The 7,918-nt window shown below is 28.6% G+C and overlaps 1 long non-coding RNA gene across 1 annotated transcript; it reads left to right on the forward strand.

Moving 5' to 3' along the window:
* Positions 1-5,962: 5,962 nt before the first annotated feature.
* LOC129292236 (uncharacterized) lies at positions 5,963-7,202 on the forward strand. Its single transcript, XR_008588885.1, has 2 exons — positions 5,963-6,382; positions 6,933-7,202. It is a non-coding gene; the product is annotated as an uncharacterized LOC129292236 (long non-coding RNA).
* Positions 7,203-7,918: the final 716 nt, after the last annotated feature.

The following is a 7,918-nucleotide window of genomic DNA, read 5'->3' on the forward strand; positions in this document are numbered from 1 at the left end:
TCATTTTCATCCTAATTAAATACCATAAATTAAAAAAACAAAAATTTTTATCTCTTTATTGAAACAAATATTTAAAATAAATGCAATTAATACTACCTAAATTCATGGAAAGTGATTCATGCTAAGAACCAAAAACTTTTTAAATTATTTATATTTAATAAAAAATTAAATATTTATTAAATTTTTAGATATAATTTATGATTTTGATACAAAAATTTATTCTGATTAAAATATATTAAAAGTCACCAATAAATACGATTTATTGTTAAATGACTAACATGAGACTATTTATTACTTTTATGGGTACTGGAACTATGTCAACTGACAAATTTAAGCACATTAATTGCAAGACAGGGGAACCCATTTGCAAAGTTGCATGTCCAGCCGTCCACACCAATTTTTTCCCCACAGAGCAGAGATTAGATTATACAGTTCTCGACATAATTGCTCAAAAAAAATATATCAATATGTTCATACTTTTTAACAAATGCTTCAAATTTTGTGTGCGGGCAAGATGTAAGTATCATTTGGTTATTAGATAAAGTGAGAATGGATTGAATTAAAAAAATAAAAATAAAAATAAATTAAATTATCTTTTTTTTATTGTAAAAATAATGAAACTCAATAATATATATCATAAATGTTAAAATAATCACACCCTTTAAAAATTTTAAAAATCATAATTTTCAACTCTATAAATTAAATTACTCTTTTTCATTATAAATATGATCCACCTATCCCTCTTCACATTTTAATCATCTTTTTTTACTTTTATAATTCTTCAATTCCATTTCATTCCTTCTTAAAACCCAAATGAGACTTAAATTTAAAGTGTGTGCATGCACTAGCAGAACCAGCTTGCAAACTTTAAGGCCAGGTTTTTTAAAATTAAAATATACTCCTTCTACTTTTAATAAATACATATATTAATAAAATTTATTAAATATATTTTCACTATTTCTATATATAAAAAATAAATATATTACACAGTTTAAGAAAATTAATTAATTATAATAATTGTGTCTGAAAATAAATGGATAGACTAAAATAACCTTGATTCAATCAAAATAAAGTTGCATTAATTGTTTTTCATGAAAGAAAATTGAGAATTATGAGGGTTAACATAGAAAAATTGTAATAAATACTTATTAAAATATGTGATTTTGCTTTAAAAAAAACAAAAAAATAAGTCATAATTTTTTTATATATATAGAAATGGAGGGAGTACTTTACATTTTAAAAAAAATTATACATATAAATTTTGAAAAAAAATACTCTCTTCAGAGAGAGAGAGAGAGAGAGAGAGAGAGAGAGAGAGAGAGAATATAATTAAGAGTGAAGAGAAATATTAAAATAAGTATAATTAATGAAACATTAATTTTGTTAAAATATCTCATATTTTAGAGCACCAACTCACATCCAAAAATATCTTTTAAATTGAGATCCAGGGAGGGAGGGGTGTATGTATATATTATTAAAAATTAATATGTTGTGTGTATAGATAATCTCTGGCATGATGCTTTCAAAGTTAAAAATTTAATTAAAATTGAGAGAATGGCAAAAATATTCCTAAAATAAGCATATAATAAATAGTTACCACAAAATGTGATAATTATTTTTTAATTTCTAAGGGCTCTTTTGATGATTAATTTTAATATGAAAGGATTATTTCACTCCTCTGGGGGGAAAAATTGCTTGTTCCTCATGTTTTTCTCTGAATTCATATCTGCTTATTAAATTCTCTTCCTTCTTTCAAGTTTTTGTTCTTCTCCAGCTACTGCCCATTACGCTTCTCATTTTGATTTCTAATTCTCGGAAACGCATTTGATGAGCACCACACGCTCATTACTAATGTGGAAAGATCTGAGCCATTTATTTCTATTTAAATAACCCTTTCCATTGATTTAAAATTATTTTTTAAAATATTTTAATCTTATACTTATAAAAATAAAATATATAAAAATTATAAAAAATTATAATATTAAATATGAACTCTTTTTTATGTTATTAGAGGATAAATACTACAGTACCCCTAATAAGATCTAGATTATCCAAATTTAAACTTGTTACTTTTATTTTAATAAATTTATTTATCACCAATCTAGTTGGTATAGATTTAATTTGAATGACTCAGTTTAACATTATTTTTAATAATTTTTATAAATTGACTATCCAAATGTATTATGGACAGTATAGATATAATTTTAAAAGTTTAATTTAATATTAAATATTTTATAATTTTAATTAATTAATCATCTAAATAAACTGTGCACAGTTCATATTTAATATTATATTTTTTATAATTTTTATTTTAATAAATTTAAAATAAAAATATTTTTAAAAATAATTTTAAGTCAATGGCAGATATCATTTGGCAAAAAAATGAAGGGCCAGATCATCCCATTGGCAGATATCAACGGGATCATCCCCCGGTTCTCCAGCTGTTTCAATGACCGGCAACACATTTTACGCAAGGCAGCAAATCACCCCTTGTCGCTTGCCCTAATATCGACCCCAAAACAAATTTGATATTGCTCCCTCGGCCCAAAAATATAAATATTTTCTTTTAATTAATTTTGATTCAAAATATAAACAATTTATAATTTATACAAACAAAAATTTAATTTTACCTATTGCATTTATTAACACAGATTATTATATCTATGAATCTATAATATTCTTTGCACTCATCATAAATTAGAATTAAGGGTACAAAAGGAAAATCAAAATATATATTTTCATGAGAATAAAGATTTTATTGGTATGGTTATTACTCCCTCCGTCCAAAATTATAAGACACTTTTAGATAAAATCTCACATACCAATAAACCTCATTAAATACATTTAACAACTTTATTTTTTCAAGACAAAAATATAAACTTCTAAAAATGCCCTTCATTTAATATTCCATTGATAAAAAATATTGAAGAGAAAAAATATACGGGGAGGATAATATTAAAAAAGTATCATTAATAAATTTTATTTTTATCAAAGTGTCTTATATTTTAAAATGTTAATTTTTTTTTAAAAATATCTTATAATTTAGGGCGAAGGAAGTATTATTAAAAATTACTTATATTTTAGATCAGAGGGACTATCTCCCTTCTTCTCTGTCCCTTGGGAAAAAAATGGAAGCATGGAGGATGGCGGTAGAGCTTCTGAGTTCGTAGGTAAAGTTGGGTGGGGAGATTTACAATAATCAAGCTGGGTAACTACTCCATAACAAATCTCTGGCTCTGCAACTGACATGGTAGCAATGGAAGAGAAGAAGACAAAGCATTAAAAGTTGGGCCAGAAACAGTTGGTGCTTGGGAAATCGATTGACACTTTTTGCGAAAGAATCATGGTTTATCATGCCTATTACTTTGTGTTTGGATTTTCAAAGGATCATATCTCTTCTACAAATTTGCGATCCCCTCGACTCATAACTACATCACCGCCAACTCTTATCTCTCATGTTCAATAACTAGATTGCCCATCGCTCCTAAATCCCTAACCTGTCCTCTTCTCTTTTGATTAGTACTCTTAATCTTTTTCTCCTCTCTCGCAACAATGGTTAGAGGCAAGCACAAGGTCTTGCCAGAGCTAGATCCAACCTCCTTCAACTCCTTCACCATATGTGACATATTGAAAGATAGTTGCTGGATTAATGTAATTAATAAAGGTTAATTAAGTAATGTTAAGCATGAATTGATGTGAGGATGGTAAGGGACATCTAATGAGCCTATTGAATTTGTATGCAACCTTTGGATTACGATTAGAAGGGGTAACGAGCCACCTAGACCCAATTCATAAGACAAAAGCTTGAAGCCTAACATTTCCACTGCATTGGTAATGAGCCATCCAAAATTAAAATTCAAATCCATCAATTCATAATGCTAAGTACTTTATTAAATCAGCAAAGACATTAGTTTAATGATTTACCAATTCAACCAAATGAGTTAAATTGGATTTCCATAATATGTTATTTGCAATCACTCTGTAAACCTTTGGAATAATTCTCCGTAAATTTTATCTCTAAATTTTTTTTTGTTTGACTATATTTAGTTATTGGAAGTTGCTATCACCAACTTCTACCCACATTGCTCATGTCACCCATTGTAGTTTCTATAATGTCCACCTTGATATTATCAATATCATCACAATCGTAACATACAACAGTATTTAGGAGCCATTAGTCCCTCCTAAGCTAACTATAATCAAAAGATTTAAATCAATTAAATATTTTAAAATAAATTTGAAAACTTTAGGATTCCAAAAACCTTTCAAATATGTAGTTTGAGCTCATTCTTATTTATATTTAAAAGTATGGGAAGCACAGAAGATAAAATCAAGGAAAACATAGCAAAAGAGGGCCAAAAAAGTCATTCTGACACATTTTGATACATATATCATAGCATGGGGTCCATATGCTGTGGCATATGGTATAAAGAGCTTAATTTCACAGCATGGGGTCAAATCTCAAAACTTATACTACCAACTCAATTTAGGACTTAAACCAAGTTCAATAAACCAACATACACTAAATTGAACAATTAACTCTATAATTTCAATATAAATCCAAGACTTAGCTATCAAAGCACCAGTTCCACACAAAACTATGCTACTAACCGCACAATTATAATAAATCACCATTGGCCAAATCTATCTATTCACATACATAATTCACCTCATTTGGCCAAATCTATCTATTCACATACATAATTCACCTCATTTTTCACTTACAATCAAAAATTAACCTTTACCATAAATGATGTTATCCACAATCACTATAGGCCAATTTATTACATTACACATCACAATAAGTGCAATATCTGATCCTAACACTTTCATATACACATCATGCTTGTACTAATATATTATCCCTGCAAATATGAGCATTAACACTAATACCTAGGGTTAACATATCAAAATATCTCATACAAGCATGCATCCAAGATACACAATCTCCCAAATTGACAAGTCAACTTATATACATCATTATTTACAACAAAATATAGGACATTACAAAGAAAGCAGACAAGTTACTCCTAGCCTAGCTCTTTGCCTTGTCTCCTTTCAACCTCAAAACATGTAAAAATATAAATCTATTGGAGTGAGATGTAACATCCTGATTTTTTATATAATAAAGAAATTGTGGAATTTAGGTTTTGAGAAAAAAAAATGATAATAATAGGAATTTATATTATTTGAGGTTATTTAGAAATAATATTATGGTTAGGTATTTAATTATGAATTTAAAAATTTAAATTTAAAATCACATAAGCAATATTTAGTTAAGATATAATACATAAATAATTTTTTTTATGTATGTGTTGAAAAAAAAAACAGAGAGAATGTAGAAGGAACAAAAAAAGGGGGTGGAAGGTTGTTGTTTCTAAGTCCCACATTGGTTAGATGAGGGAAGAGAAGAGGTGCCTTCATGTATAAAAAGGAGGGGGTGTGTGCATTAGGAAGCATGAGAGGCTAAGATGCAATTTAGAGAAAATTGCAACTTTTGGCCCAAAGGTTTGAATAATTAAATTCAAACCTATAGTTTTTTTTTATATAATTTTGGGACTCACAATCCTATTTTTATATTATTTTTCTCTCTTCCTCTCACGTTGCTCGGCGTTTTCTCACAAGGGGGGATTATTTTCTTTTTCTTCAGGTATGTTCTAACTTTCCTGTTTAGATTAGCATTTAAAAATTTATTTAATTACAAAATTAATTTTATAGTTATTTTCTAAATAATATTAGCTTTCTAGTGATATGATTATTTTGTAGGATAGAGTAAATATTTTGATTAGGATTTTTTCTATAGGATAGTTAATCTGATGATATGATGAATTAAAAATATAGGTTAAAATTCTTAGAGATATAGTAAATATTATAGAATATTTTCTTGAGGTTGAAACTCATGTTTAAGAATTTTTGAGTTAAAATCTAGATCTATATGGTTGAATTTATGTGGAATCTGAGACGTAGGGATAAACCTATGATTATTAAATATTTATTTAAGTATGAATAGGTATTTTTGAGGTTATAGAAAGGTGATTTGAGGCTTCAGGATAATTCTAAAATTTTTAATTTATTTTTGGATGAATTTTTAGAATGTAGAAGGATGAAATTGTGATACTAGAAGTGAATTGAGGATAAAAAAAAATAGTTCATTAGGGTACGAGAATTTTAGAAAAGAATTTGGGAAGTTAAATGAGGCATAAATCTTAAATTAGTGTTAATATGGACTATAGATTTAAGACTTTCTAACTCTTTAAATTAGAGTTATTTATTTTAATGTAAAATTAATATATAGTATTGTGAAATAATTATGTAGATTATATTGACAAAGATAGTGGTGAAAAAGGAGTTGTGAAGGGGAACTTGTTATTCAAGACACAAGGTAACCATTATTAATGTGTTGTGATGGGTGTGTTTGTGAATGGTTATGTGTTGTTTTGTTGTTTGGAAAAATTATGAATTATTGAAAATAAATACTGTATATACTTGTTTGAAATTATTGCCAAGTGGGTTAAAAATTTATTTTTTATTTATCATGATGAGATATTATTGTTCGGATATATTCCTGTTTGGATATTTGAATGATGCATGACTTGTCAGGGTATTTTAATGTATGGTGTTAATGGGAATTTCTGTTCGGTTAATTATTACCACGTGGTAAGCCCTCATTGGACCCAATGAGTGGCGTGTCGCTTGGTCCAACTCACCTTTGGCCGGGTGATTTGGCGTCCGAGCATGGTGAAAGGAGGATATAAGGTGCAGTCATGCAATTAAATACTTGTTCGGTTTGTTTGAAAATATTGTTCGGTTAAATGTTTTGTGTGCCCACTTAGCAATCGCATGATTAGTTACATCCGCATGCATCATTACATATTAATTTTTGGTTACTGGGGACTTTTAAGTCTCATTCCCCGTGGTTAACATTTTTACAGGAGCGAGTCCGGCCGAGAAAGCACCAGAGGTGTAACTATGGTGTATGAGACACCATCTTTTACGTTGCCTCTTATTTTGGATTATACAATGTATCTTGTGCCAACTTAGGACATATCTTCTTTGTGAAGCATGTAAACTCTAATCCTTTTTATTAAAAGTATTTATATGACCAAGAGGATTATATCTGTCCCTCTTGATTCATGACCTGATTTAAATATCATGCCATGAGGATCCTGTCTGTCCCTCATGGTTCTAATTGCTTTTTGAGATATTTTAAGACCTGTGGTATATTGTCTTGGATGTATCATGGTAGAAATTTTTCTACCATGATAAGGGTTCAATGAAAAAAAAATGATTTCTTGAATTAATAATTTGCGAAAAATCGGTTTGTAAATTTGAGGGTGTTACATGAGACAATCTCAGTAGCCAAAAAATTATATAATTCATTAACATGTGCAATCATAAATAAGTAGTAAAACGGCATCATAAAAATATGATTTAATATAGCATAATATATAGGCTAAGTATAAATTCACCACAAATAGCATAAATACCACATGCATGATCCTATATCCAATCGAACTTCCATGTCTCCCTAACTGAATCCATAGGTTACTACATAGAATTAATTCCTTGTGAATTGTCCTAAGCTCACCTTCAATAGAGGGAACTACTCGACTAAGGTTATCCCTTATCTTTTTAGGATTATGAATTCCCCTAACCACACAATTTGGGGTGTTGTATGCACCGATGCCACTAAATGCTTTTTGATTGATTTAGAACATCACTAATCTACCGAATCTCTTTGGTGAATACGGAGCTAAGATAGGTTGTATCAAGTGTCCTAGGTGACAACATAACCATATGGATTTTTATTAACTCTTCAACTAGGGTGAACTCTTACCCTTATTCGATCATGCAATGTTTAACAATGCAACTCTTTGCATTTTTCCAGATATTCAATATAAATTTTGCATATCTAATG

Source organism: Prosopis cineraria, unplaced genomic scaffold (assembly GCF_029017545.1).
Source record: "Prosopis cineraria cultivar Desert tree isolate PC_DT_omini unplaced genomic scaffold, ASM2901754v1 PC14, whole genome shotgun sequence".
In the NCBI taxonomy this organism is placed as follows: Eukaryota; Viridiplantae; Streptophyta; class Magnoliopsida; order Fabales; family Fabaceae; genus Prosopis; species Prosopis cineraria.